At 36.2% G+C, this 14996-nt stretch overlaps 1 protein-coding gene across 1 annotated transcript in view; it reads right to left on the bottom strand.

The window, feature by feature from the left end:
• The window catches only part of GPC6 (glypican 6), a 715002-nt gene that overhangs the window by 244631 nt on the left and 455375 nt on the right, over window positions 1-14996 (bottom strand).

The following is a 14996-nucleotide window of genomic DNA, read 5'->3' as shown; positions in this document are numbered from 1 at the left end:
ACTAGTGGATGAGTGACTGAGCGGGTGGTGAGTTAACGGCCAGGGTTAACCCACCACACTGATAAAATGGTTATAGCAAGGACATTTTGAGGGCAAAGGTTAGGTTTTGTAGTAAAATAAAAGCAAGGGATTATTCCTTTTCCACTCAGTTCTGACAATCTCTCTCTTGCTGTTTTATTTTTTTCTAGTTCAGCTACACACCCATTAGTGCAGAGAAAACATAGGATAAATTAATTCTAACTCTCAGAACTTAGAGAGTTATCTTGAATTGTAGATGTAAACACTCAAAACCTTTTCAAAGAAAGGGTTCATTACTTTTCCAAGGTGGAATTGTTCCAGTGGGAGAGGTTGCAATTTCCTTTCCTCCCTGGTTATGGATTTCATTTGGAATGAAGAAGGCGTAGGCTAAAGTACATGGATTACAAATCAGCCTTTCTCATTCATATAAATTCACCGGCCACTAATCTAGTGAGAGGATAAGACTGGAGAAAGTTTTTTACATCTTGAAACTTTGACTTGGCAGAAATTATTTGCTCTCCAGCTATACTCTGTTATCCTTCAGCAAAATACCTCCCAGTTCCTTTGTAGGGATATTGAAGCTTCATGGGATTCTTTAGAATGAAAGGTATTATAAAACAAAATAATTACATAATTATCTGAACATAAAATACTCTTACTCAATTCTTATTCAATTGAATTTTGAAAAGTGCAAAGGACAAAAATGTGGATGTCCTTGGACCTGCATGGTCCTTGCACTGAAAATTTAATTTTCTTTGAAGGTCTTTCTTTTTCCTCAATGTCCATCTACTCAAAGTTAATTCAAGACATACCCTGCTGAAATGCAGTGGTACAAGTACTATCTCTAATGGTGCCTTTGAAAGTTATGAAATGCTGCATAGCCCTCAGCAGTCTTCTGTAAATCTATTTTACTGTTCCTCATAAGATTTATTGTGCTTCACTTTGTCTAAATAGGTATATGAGGAGCTGAAACACACATACACAGAAGTGCTCAAAAATTTTGCACCTCCTGCAATCAAAATGTTCAATGGCGATAATCCAGGCAAGTACACGGAGTTTGCTTGACATATCTAAGTAAATAATTTAGACTAAAAACAAATCAACAAAAGTGAGACATTTTTTACTGGATCTCACAGAATCCAAACTTTTATATTGGGAATTAAAACTCTGCTAAGGAGACAAGCTTACACATATGGGTACAAAATATTTTTGTATATGGTTAAATATAGGTAAGTTTTAAGAAAGAGGAATATTTCACAGAATCACAGACTATGCTGAGCTGGACGGGACCTAAAAGGATCATTGATTACTAAGTCTGTTTAATGCAATCTGTATAAATTAGAAGTAAAATGAATGCATGTCTTTAGAGATTCATAGATACACTATCCCCACTTAGACCATATTCATGCTTTGGTGATACAAATGCTCAATCCTGAATACCATCATTTTTAAGAGTAGAAAAGATCTGAGCTGATATTTAATGGAAATGCAACATGAGACAGGCAACAATTTAAAAGTGATCTGGATAATATTTTGATCTTCATAAACAAGCAGCTGACAGTCAGCCCTTGGACAGAGATTAAATAGTCAGAGCTTTCTGAGTTTAATATTTATATAAAACATGCTGAGAATATCTAGGTTGTCTCTTGGGTTTGCATGCTATCTCAATCTTTGCTGCACGAAAAATATTCAGACTCAAAGTTTTATCTGATTGGACCCCAGATTGTTCCACTTTGTTTTTTTCTCTTGTCAGGCATTGTGTCTTGTCAAAAGAGAAAATAAATGCCACAAATTATATCAGATATTAGTATTGAAGTCATTGTCAATTCATAGAAATATTTTACCTTGATAAAGTATGTATTGCACAACACAAGTGAAATACTTTGGGAAGAACATTGAATTACTCTTAAAGGGCCTAAGAACAAGAATTGTAACAATGGGGAATTATCATTGCCAAAAATCTAATGTAGTGCTATAATTTCTTCATTAAAACATATGATTTATATTAAAATATCAACTAGTTTGAAATAAAACTACAGAGATTAAGAGATAACTTTGGTACAGTTTAGGTTTTATTATGTGAGAATATTTATGATGCTTTCCTTAGTGTTATTTTCTCACCACTTTTTTTGACCCACAACCACCTTTGCAGAGCTATTTACACAGGAAAGGGAAACACTGCTCTTTTAAGTTGAAATCAAAGTATTGTAAAGTAACTAGCTGTGTTTCTGACTGCATGTTGTCCCATCCCTTTAGTACAAACAGTATCCTACTGTAGAGGTTCTAAATGAGCCCTTGGCTAGAAAAGGATGTCCAAGGGTCTGATGTGAAGGTAACTGAATGAAGCAACAGCTTTTGGGGCTCCTGATGAGTAAAGAGCATGTGTATTATAGCACCAGCTTCAAGACCCAAGGCATGTTTTATTCATACACCTGGACAGAAATGCAAAACAGCATCTGCTACCTCGTTTCTGTCCTTTCCCTCTTCCTTCTGGACTTGAGGAAACAATAAACTGCAATTCCTGGGCAAAAATATGCTGGGCCTTTATTCAGCTTCTGCAAGGGAGAAAATGAAGGGAAAAGGCTTCTGTTTTTCCACATTGCTCCAATTGTGGATGAGGAAAAAGCAGAGTTAGATAATGCATTACAGAAGAGATGCTCCCCTGACTCTCTCTGTAAAGGGCTCTGTTGAATACAGCTGTGGGTTTGTGGATGTCTATGACGAAGTACCACCAAGAGATTTTTGCTACCCTCAGTGCTGATATGTACTTAGTAAAACTGCATGCACAGATAATGCCCTTGAATTGCTATTCAAGATGCCAATGTTAATACAAATCTGGAATATTTCTAAAGGGTAATAAAAATGTAAAATGAAATAATTCAGCAGACTTCAGGTGACATCTCTGTCCTGTGCAATTTACCACAGGAAATAAATCACTGAGACAGAAAACATATGCAGTGGCAAAACATGGGCACTTGTCACATCAGTTCAGCATCAATCCATATCTGTCTAATTAATTCAGGCTTATATTTGCTTTTCTTCACTGCAAACTTTCCTTCTGTTGAAGAATTTTATGGATTTTTCAGAGCCCATAAAAAGCTTCATATTTTGAATAACAAAATTGGTAGATATCTTGTTTATCTAGTAACATGAGAATATCTTATTGTTTCCTAAATATGTAAAAAATCTTAATGCTTTAGGTTATAAAGTTACCTATAAAATTATACACGTGGCTTTTAAAGTACACCATGTTGTCTGGAGCATAGAGATACTACTGAGACAGCACTGGAGGAGCATTCAAGTGAAAATTTACTTCAGACTTCTATTGACTGTGAACACACTTAGGCAGTGCTTTCTCCCTGATGGCTTTTTCATGATTTCCCCACTGAATTTTTTTCTTAATACATTGGGATTAGTAAATAAGCCATTTCATTTTTATTTTCCCTTCCGTGAAATGCTTCCCAAGTAACTTGATTAATGTTCAAAACCAATATTTGAGCAGCCACATAATGTAATTAAAATTTCATAAAATAGCTATAATCATCCTAGCTTGGTAATAAGCAACCTTATTTATCACACAAATGATTTCTTTGAATTTTCAACAAGCACTTTATTTAGCTAACTAAATAATTTTTTTCTGCAGGAGGCTTGTGTTTTAAAGCAGACAATTGAAGTCACAGCCAGAATGCTTTGCTGTACAAACCTAATATTTAATCACAGGAGGTTTCAGCTATGTGCACATTGGAGTTAACCTGATTCATCCAGGAAAGTTGCTTGACTGAGTTCCATTTAAAACCTGTCTGCCCAAACTGCTTTTTTTATCTCGAAGTGATACTAAGTGCACAATGATCCAGTATAAAAGTATAATGTTATGTGAATAGGATTTTTTTTTTTTTTTGAGCAACGTGCAGTACTGTATGGGTATCTTTAACACCATATGGGCCTTTGTTGCCAATAACAGCGACTGTGATATCTGCTATGTGCTGGAGAACCATAGAGCTGAAGAGAAAGGCATTTTAACTTTTTTTTTAGTGCTCTTTACATAATCTCTATCTCCATACTGTCCCTACAGTGTAGTTCTATTTGACACTGAACAATTTAAAGTGCAGTCCTACTTTAAAAGTGCTTTTGCAAAAAATGGTTGCATAAAGCTATCTATTTGTTATACCCCAATGATTTCCAGATCAAATTTTCTTAGCTTGCTGACTGAAACGTCATATTTTTCTATGCATCTGTTCTACAAAACTTTCAGGAGTCTGGAAAGTAAACTGTTGTTTCATATATGCACAATACAATCTGAAAACCCTTCTGCTGGGCAAATGCTTCCTTCTGGTACAACTGTGAATGACAAAGCATTGCTTTCAAATCCTGCCCTCATTTACCTTCCTCCATGTAGCCTAGGGTCCACAGTGGGTCTGGAAAGGAACTTAGTACTTGCTTGAAGCTATAACAGAGAGGACGCTGCACATTTAACTCTTCATACTTATGCTGATGACATAAACAGTAGAAAACTGTCTCACTTTTCTACTGCTGAACACATTCAGTTCTGTACGGATGACAGGATTGGAAAGATGATTTTAAAAATAGTCAATTTTCCAGAAGTATAACTAGAAAAAGCTGTTTGTAGAGTGAAATGGTCCCTGGACACTATCAGTTTTTAGGGAAGATGCAGAGTTAAATATTATTCCTCAGTTCAGTATTACCACCAGGAAGATTTTCCTTTGTGAAAACACCAGTTGCAGCAGCTGATGATTTGTGACATTGTGCTGTAATCCAGGAGGAACTTGGAATATGACCAAAGGGCGTTACTAATATTCTGCATGACTAATTATTGAACCTTCCTCTGGGTTCAAACTTCCCAGTGTTTGCACAGATGATGCCTTTGTTCATCCATCATTTAAAATGTCTTGTAGCTGGAAAGCCAACAACATTCATAAAAGACCATTCATAAAGCCTGCTGGTGGCGGGGGAGGTGGAGTGACAGCTTGCATTTTTCTGGTCTTTTAACTTCTTTGCTGTTGACCGTGATTACAAACACTGTGTAGCTACAGCCACTGGGAAAGTCATATTTTTTAGACAGAGAAGCTCAAATACATTACATTAAGGTAACAGTCAACAGACAAACCTAGTTCTGCTAAAGAAAACCAGCTCTTTGGTTTTGAATTTGTTGGATCACACTGCTGCTTTCACCAGGTCTTTAGAAATGGAAACTGGAAAGTTAGGAAATGGACGAAGAAGGGAAACTTGTCCAAAATTTAACTTGACATAAAGCTGGGATGCAGACTAGGTGTGCAGAGTTGGAAGCTGCTGGGTTCTGTCTTCCAGCTTTATTTTCACTGATTACCATAGCATCAAGGAAAAAATTAAATTTGGAGGCACCTCTGGAAGGTAATCTCAAAAAAATGTCCTGCTATATGTAGAAGGGAGAGGCTGAACAAGACTATCCATCACAAGATGTAAGTTCTGTGGAAGTTTGACTCCAGGACCAGTGTCCATTGATCTCAGTGGCTCCTTCTCATTCTGACCTCATGAATTGCCTATATCCTCTTGAATTAGTAAACAAGAATTCCTAATATTTTCCAGGTCTTATGCAAAGCTCCTGGAGAAAGGAGACTAGATTTAAGGATTGGTCTTAAACTTCATAAAAGCATTCATAATTTCAACAGTTGCAAGAATCCCTTTAGTTTGAAGTATGTCACTACAACAAAAGCATGACATCAAGAAAATTATCTGAAATGTCCGTATTTATTTTCATAGAGTTTGCTTTGTAGAGAATCTTGGACATCAAGCTGAAAGCTCCAAGAAGAATATTCCCTTCAGAAAAAGAGGAGGCACTAAATTTCCTATCTTCTTTCACAATGCCTTTCTTCTACACTCAATTTCCTTTCCTTTTTCAGCAGCATTCTGATTAGCATTTCTCTGCAGAAAATCAATACTTATTTCATAAGAATGAAACTGACTTTGAATTTTAAATGGAAATTGAACCTTACAAACCTTTGATTCTTCAAATATGAATCTGTTAAATGGACCCCAAAATGGACTCCCAAAATGCCTCTTTCTTCCCCTATTTAAAGAATGATGTGCACAAAAACATAGAAGGAAGTTACTGGAGAACTCACACACTTGCAGAGTAGATGAGAATTATCCATGAGCAAGTTCTGGGAAAAGCCTAATGCTGTGTTAAAAAAAGAGGTAATTATTGAACCACATCCCTCCTGATGTTCTTTTCTGTTTCTTATTTGAATGACAAAAAAAATTGTATGCAGTGTGCGTGGTGTGTGTTAAATGCATATATGCATGCCTGCGTAAGTGCACAGGTGTCTGCACCCGTCACATGGGGAGTCTTTATGACTTCTGTCTTGAAATTCTGTTTCTGAAAAAAGAAAAGAATAGCGTGCTAAAAATAAAATACTGCTCAATGAAAGACAGATACTTGACACACGATTTGGTGATATCTGTGTAGCTATCTCAAAATGTTTGCTAATTTGGCAAATGCAGGTGCTGACTGTAGGAGCTGAATACATGATTTTCACTAGCTGCAGGAAAATGAATTTTAGGATTTAATTCTACCATCTGAAGATCAAACGCAATCAGTGGTGCACAGTCCTTGCTCCTGCATACAACCTATTAGTCAAATGTTATTTACAAGTCAAGGCAAAAAGCCCCCAGCCCATGTTTATTATGTTTTTAGTAACTGGATATTGTGAAGCAGGAATTGCAGGGGATTGAACTGCTTCATTAAAAGAACAGAAACAACACAGCTCCTCTTCATATTGACTATACGATTATGATGTGTTTCATTAAGCTTTTCCTTTCATAATTTTTTTCCTTGGAATGTAAGTATGATCTAATCTCTTGACATACGATCACAGAATCACAGAATCATTTTGGTTAGAAAATACTTAAAATATCATCAAGTCCAACCCTTGATTGAATGCCACCGTATCAACTAGACCAGTGTACTAAGTGCCACATCAGGTCATTTCTTGAATACTTCCAGGGACGGGGACTCCACCAGTTCCCTGGATAGTACTTTCAAATGTTTAGGAGCAAATAATTTAAGCCTCCATAGCTCCAGGAAAGCTGTTTTTTCTGCTGGAGAGGAAATCTGTATATACCCAGATCCTCCTTACAGCCTTTCTTGGCTGGGTTCTCAGGCTGGGTACCCTGAGAACTACTGATCTTACTATTAAAGACTGAAGCAAAGAAGGCATTAAGTACCCCAGCCTCTTCCTCATCCTCTGCCACTATATTTCCCCATCTCAGCTGGAAGAGACAATCACCCAGTGCAACTGCCTGACCATCTCAGGCTGACTAAAAGTTAAAGTGTATTACTAAGGGCCTTGTCCAAATGTCTCTCAACCATTGACAGCTTTGGGCCATCGACCAGCTCTCTAGGAAGCCTCTCTGGTTCCAGGTCTGACCACCGTCTTGGTACATGTGAAGTCCTGCCTGTAAGAAGGAATAACCTCAGACAGGTTACACTGGGGACTAAAAGGTGGAAAGCAGCTTTGTGAAGAAGGCCCTGTGGGCCAAGCTGGATAGGAAACAGTAATGTGTTCCCAGGGCAAAGATGGTCAGAAGAATTCTGGGCTTCACTAGGAAAATCATGGCCAGTAGGACAAGGGACATGAACCTTCCCCTTTAATTTTACCATACCTGTCTACCCCTAATTTGATGAAAAATAATAAAAATTAGTTGAGGGAAGTAAATATTGGCAACTTTACTTTCCCTCTCAATTTTGATTGTAAATAAATTTATTCTGTGCCTTCTTCTTATGTATTTTTTATATCTAACTGAAATATTAGACATTTTTCTTATTTCTATCACATTTCCTAAACAAGCAAAATTTAAACTATAATATTCAATGTATTATCTCCTTCGCCTTCCTCACATATGTATAAATGTCTATTAGTTCCTCAAACACCTCTTTGTCCTTTTGGTTCTGATTAAACTGTTTTCTTCTCTACTAAAATATGGGTGACAGTACCTAAGAAGTAAATAGAAAACCTGGCAGAGAGCCATGGAGTCATACATCACTAGTGATATAATCATCAGTCTTTTGATAATTCTAATACAGAAATCTATGTGTTCACTTGTGCCCAAGTGAAAAACACATGCCTTGGTCTAAGCAATTTGACAGTTTCTGACCTGCAGATGTTAAAAACCATGTATGAACCAATAAATCTGGCTATTATAAAGAAAAAAAGCTGAAGTGAAGCTGGGATTTTATTACTTCACTGAATCAGATCATTAAAGTTGAGTTATAGCCCATAACAAACCAAAAGGATGAAATTATGAAACGCTGGTTCTTTGCCAAAAAAAATTAAAGCACGATGGGTTTATTTTTATCTCAGAAAGTCAATGCTCGTTCACTTAGCAGCTTTAACAGATGCAATGAAAATTTAAATGGAAAGCTCTAGGCAGTATTATTAAATGATTTCCTCACTCTTTGACAGAGAAACATGCAGAACACAGCTACCTTAATACAGAATATGTATAGATAATGCACCCACATAACCTCAGTGGGATAGAAATGGGCTGCAGTGAGGAGAAACAGATAGTTGTCAGTTGCAAGAAACTTGGTTTCTGTCTGTCATTCCAGCTTTTGGAAGAAAACAGAGGAAACTATGTATGCAAATCCTGTGTATAGTTAGCTTCTGTTTTTCGAAAACAGACTAAAATCTATCACTTGTCCTTCATGTTTTTAGTGGGACTTCTCTAGTGAGACTTTAATCTCTAAATCCTGCCAAGTATCACAGGATCTTCAAACATATATAAGAAAATGCACATGATCAGACAAGGCAAGGAATAATTTTTATTGATGAATCCTACAGTCTCCTGTTAGAGTTTTACTGCACTGGTGCATAGGACACACTGTAGAAGGGAGAGCAGATAGGAAGCTACAGAAACTCGCCCTTGGACAAACAGCATCTAGTATCCCTCAAGACTTAATTCGAAAAAGAAATTTCTCATATATTGTTGTGGTGCACCAGTTTCAATATATAGACTTCTGACTCCAGTGTTATCTAGCAGAGTATGACTTAGAAGTAATAGAATAGACTTTCCAGCAATCTTTTTAAGACAATACCAATAACAGTGAACTTGGGCCTAAAAATCCTCTTCATTGTAAAGGGAACTTATACACCAGTCAACCTGGTGTAAAGGTCATATTATGCAGAACATTTTCAATTCATGCTCAAAATCAGGAAGGAAGCTGTACCCCAACCTCAGTCATAAGGTCCCAAGGTCCACCTCCACGCACTCAAGCTGGAAAATGTAGTGATTGTCCATATTGGCAAGAGAATATAAATAATGAGCTGTGAACTACCTGTACAGTTCATGGGAATGATTTACACTAGCAATACCTGTTTTGTCAGTGTTTTTTCTAAAATTAATGTATAATGCCCTGTAAATTAGTGAAACAAAAAATCTGAAAGAGAGAGGAGAGGAGAGGAGAGGAGAGGAGTGTTGTCTTATCTGTACAAGCATTCTTTCTTTGCAGCTCATGTGTAGATCGTAGTTTAGTCCTGTGCATGTCCCAATAGACATTGGCCCAAGGTACATTTTAAAAAATACTTGTATGTCAAAGATTCAATGCAACTGCACAGAACACATGTACCTTACTCCTTAATGCATCAGGCAACAAAATTTAGAGGTAAAACAGTACCACTGAGAGGACTGCAAAATATTTTAGCAAATCTCACATGCTTGTACATTGCAGAAATTCTATTCCCTTGTTCAAAACTGAAGACTTCATTTCCACGTATTCAGTCTTTTAAATTCCAAAGGAAAAAAAATCCTCTACTAGAGAAATAAAAATAAATCTGTCAAAACAAGGGCAGAAAAAGCAAAGAGTTTTTTTTCTTCTTTAATTGACAAGTCTGTAACACAGACATTTTCTGCTTCATTTATCTTTGGCTGCGCTATGAAAAAGCATTTCAAAGTGTTTTCAGTGACCTGTAAGAATAGGATTGTAGAGTTTAATAGTCACAGCATTTCAGGACCACATAATACTCTGTCACCCAGCAGGGTAATGTCAGAAAGGGACAGTTGTCCTTATTCTTATGGAAGGTATAGCAACTGTGATAATTCCTCCTTAAAATGGTTTCACTTCCCATGATTGTTTGATCCCTGGGCAAGATAGCTGGCAGAAACCTTACATTAACCTCCTATATGCTTGTGCTAAATTCCAAAAGTTACTTTTTCATTAGGAGATATGTCTGTGAATAATTTTTAATAGGTTCTTACTTTCTATGCATGCTATTTAGTAAATAGTACCAATAGTCCAGGTATATTATGAAAAGAATTTAGAAAATTTTAAATTTTGGGGTTTCTTCTGCATCTTAGCACAGGTTTTTTTTTTCTTTAATTTTAAATTCATTGAAAAAATAAATACCTTGAATACCTTTTTGTTATAAAGAAAAAAAAAACTCTGAAAGGAATTAATAAGAAGAATCAGTTTGAATTAAAACTGGGTGTTTTTTCTTTTGGCTTGGTTGCTTAATTTTTTTCCCTACAACATCTGGCTATAAATATGAACAAAATCATCTTAAAACTATCCAACCCAGCCCACAAAGCAGAGAAATGTTCTTGAATATTTGGTGTTGCTAGCAATAGTTAGCTATTATGGTACAAATTGCAGAACTCAAGTATGGACCACTTAATTTAAAACATGTCTCTCTTTGGGAAAGAAAAGGACAGAACACATCCATTCCTCAGAATTACTTTTTCACTGCTTTTGCTGGTTTGTGGTTTAACATTTCCATGCATCTTTAAAAACCACAGGCATAAGACTCAGGCAAACTAAACACACAGAACATACCAAAGTCGATGTTTTGTGATTTCCCGCTTGCTTTCAGGGTATTGGAAGTAATTAAACCTGAAGCTTCTCTGATCATTCTACCCCAAAGTTAAGTACTCTATTTTTGTATTTGCTTGGAATAGTCCTCCCAACACATTTGCTTGTTACGTTTGCAATGAGCTAACCTGTCAGTCAAGACAGGTCATACTCCTGGTGTTTCACAGGCCCAGAGCAGCAGAAAAACACAAAGTATATGGGAAGCCTCCTAAATTGTTTATGCATCAAAAGTGCAAAACTGCTATCCCTGCAGTTCTTCACACTTCATTTGCTATCCTCATTTCCACCTTACACCACGACACTCCCGAAAAATACTTCCCTGTTTCTGCAAAGCTGGTCAGCTGTGCCACAAGAGCAGAAAGGCAGAGACCTGAGCTCTCTGGCTGCTGAAGTAAAAGAGGGCTAGGGATTGATGTTCCACAAGGCATGTGGCTTCAGCTATCTTCCCAGCTCACTGACAAGAACTTTACTCAGGACGAGTATCTCTGGCAGACCAGCCTGCATCTGGGAAACTGGGAAGCTAGGGAAGTCAGGAGGGAAATACTGGAATATGGTGTCTGCAGGAATACAGCCTTTATCACACCTGCTGCTCCTTTGCATTTTGGTGCTAGCTCATTGTGAACATTTAGGTGGCTGAGCAAGTGCAATTGCTATAAAGCACTTGTATTGATATGTTAGAAAATGGTGATCTAGAGTCATGCACTGGGCATACGCTACCAATGAGAATTTAATTTTGCACATGAATATTAAACTCAATCTTCCTCCTAGAGAATGTAGCCTCACATGTGGGATTTTTGTTGCATGTTCGTTTGGGGTTTTTTGTTTGCTTTTTGGTTGGTTTGTTTTCTTCTTCTTTTTTCTGGAGGTTGGTTCTGCTTTGTTTTTCTTAAGGAATCCTCAGATTTAAGAGAGGGGTGAGTGCAAAGAAATCTTTAGATGGGCAAGCAAAATGGTTATAGCGGGGAATTTAACTAACCAAACAGTGCAGTAGGGAAATGACAAGAGTTATTTAAATGACATCTCTTTTTCTAAAATACTAAATTAGACATTGCATTATTCTGATTGTGAGATATGAGTTTACATAAACAAGACTACAGAATAAATGTAGTATATATAAAAAAGACATAAAATAGTCTACAAAATTTCATTTAGACCATGACTAAATCAGTTACTTTTTGCCTAGATTTGGAGAATTGCCTGCCTTCAGTCTGAATATGCTAGAATTATTGTTCATAGGCAGTTTATGAAATAAATGAATTAGCTTGTTTTTCCTTCTTCCAAGGCCCTCCGAATTCTGTTGTTTAACAACTTGACTCCAATTCAAAGTGACTTTTCATGAGTACTAAAAATGCCTGATGAAAAAAAAAATTAGGAGGGCAAAGGAATTCTAACAAAATGATAATACAGTAAAAAGATCTTGTAGGTAGACATCTACTTGTTTAAAAGTAGGAAAAAACCCCCAAAAATGGAAGTTAAATTATGCTTTTAAATCAGATGTAGAGAGAAAGAATTTGTCAATTCCAAGAAATGATCAAACTACTATCAGAGTATCTAACTCTCAAAGGTTTATGTGCCAAAACTTCAAATTAGTTTCACAGCTTCCTTCCAAATTTTGGGAGCAAAAAACCCTCTCTAATTTGATGGAGTAGCCCATTACTGTAAAGTAGAAGTAGCTTCAATTATGGAACCCTTCCCTGTGCTTCACAGGATGTAAGATTTTCTGATTTATATCTTCACCCTATACAAATAATTTGAAATTAGTCAGTACTGTTATCCTGAAGAAATAAACCATGCAACTGGTAAGATTGCATTGTTATGAAAATCCCTTTATAAGCACATTATAAGAGTGATTGTACAGCTTGCACTGATTTTCACATCTGAGCAATTCAAATATTGAGAAACATATTTCTCATCTATATGGACTATTGGGTTTATGCTTCCTTTTCCAAAGTTTTGATTTAATAAGCATGGTTGCTGAATTCTGTTATTGAAGAATGGTAATTCAGAAATAACTCTTTTTTTGACTGGAGGAGTTCTTGCTGCACTATATAGCACTGCACACAGAAAATATTCAAGTTATAATAAATACAACACAACACAGCTGAGCTGTACAGAATAATATTCTGAATCCACTGTCAACCAGCCAGAGTGGATACTGCCACTTCAGGAACTATGAGGGTTGGGACAAACTTGTCATTTTGAAAGGAACATATGATCACTTTTAACCCTCCATGTTCATTTTCAAGGTTATGAATCTGCATACACTCCTTTTCCCATTATTCTATTTTTCTTGACAGTAAAAATTTTCAACAGAATTTTTCATTGAGAAAAATGAAACTACAATATTGCAACATCATTTAAATATTCCTTGGCCATCAAAAGTAAAAAAAAAAAAAATAAGTTTTTATGTAAAATAACTACATCTAGTTTATAGTCCCACCTTGTTAACAGTGTATCAATTTATATTACACCAAACCCTGTAGTTGTTCCTATTTTTCATTCTTTTAATTGATATTATTACCATGAACTCTAATTATAAGTCAAGACTCTGATAAAAAAAAAAGACTGGGAGAAAAAAAACAGGAGAAAAGAAATTAAAGAAATTATACAGATTGAACATTACAGGAGAATGGAGACAAGCTGTTATTCAGAAGAAGAGAAACTAAAATTGGGAAGAATAATAGACAATAGAAATATGTAGCACATGAATAGCACAGATGATGACAATTTTGCTGTTTCTTTGTGGATGTAATTTCAGCAAAATGATGAAAGAGGTTTGCTTTAGGATGCTTCTAATAAGAATTAAGATCAAGAACAATGATGGAGGCTGGTTGTGAGACAGTTGTCTGTTTGAAATTATGAGAAGAGGGATAAGCTATGAAGTTAACAGAAAGCTTATTTTAATTTCATAAAAAGGGAGATCCAATGGATAGACACAAAGAGAAATTTAAAAACCTCAAAAACAGAGGAAAACCAATCCTTACAGCATTCTGAAAACATTAGCAAGACTGCTGAGCAGAACTAAGAAAAGGATGACACATGATGCTGGGAGCCTGGGTAAAAGTATGTCAATGCAAGAAAAAAGAGGTTTATTTGGTATAATGTACAATTAGTCTATAGTATTTGGATGTAGTCTGGAAGAAACTGCAAACAGAGACTGATATCTGTAGTTCATACAACACCTTCTAAAAGGAGAGATGCTGCTGCAGAGATAGGTAATGCAGGTAAACTTTAGAACAGATCATGTTCTTACCTGGAGGTATCAGAAAAACAAGGTTTTAGCTTGAGTGGAAGGAAACAGGATTGGTATTGATAGTAAATTACACACCTTCCCAGTAGTAAAAGAAATGGTACATTGGATTGCTGTTAGATGAGATTACCCTGAGGTACGGCAGAGTGGAAGGAGGGAATGGACAGACTCTACAGACCCTAGAGGACCTTCAGCTAAAACTAGTACAGTGGAAGGGAAATAACAAAGCAAAGAATAAGAAAAGAACATAGACCTGGGAGCAGAGATCGAAAAGATTTCAAGAAGAAGGAGATAGAAGTGCTAAGAGTGAGGAAAAGATAGGAGGTAAAAACTAATCCTTATAGCATAATTCAGCTTGGAAAAATCATTCTCATGAGGGCTGTTTCATTACAGTGGGATAGAGGTTACAGGAAAGAACAAGGCAATTGCCATGCATGTACTCTCTGATCTTACTTTACTGTCAGCATTAAGTGAGATTCAGCTGCTCAAAAATTAGATATCTAATTGTGAGCAACTTACCTTAGGCTCTCTTTCTAGATAATTTATCAGATCTATTTTAAGAGACAATGAATCACACTCTGGAAGGAGCTTCAATTGACTTGAAGTGGAATATAGACAAAGAGCAATTATATGCACAAATTAAGGCAGAAGTCCTGCCTCAAAGATCTGTGTAAATCTGGCTTCAGTTTATTGTTCTCTCCTCTTCCATGTTATTCCATGAGCTGGCTTTGACTATAATGTCTCTGGGAAGTGGACTAAGGAGTCTGAATTTTTTCCAGTATTAGAAGTTTGGGTTTTTTTTTTTTTTTTTTTACTAGCTTAGGCACAGATTTCAATAGCTACATTTTTTGTTTCTATGCCCTTGGT

This window comes from Pyrgilauda ruficollis, unplaced genomic scaffold (genome assembly GCF_017590135.1).
Source record: "Pyrgilauda ruficollis isolate IOZ18807 unplaced genomic scaffold, ASM1759013v1 scaffold44, whole genome shotgun sequence".
In the NCBI taxonomy this organism is placed as follows: domain Eukaryota; kingdom Metazoa; phylum Chordata; class Aves; order Passeriformes; family Passeridae; genus Pyrgilauda; species Pyrgilauda ruficollis.
This window is presented reverse-complemented; position numbering and strand designations above follow the sequence as displayed.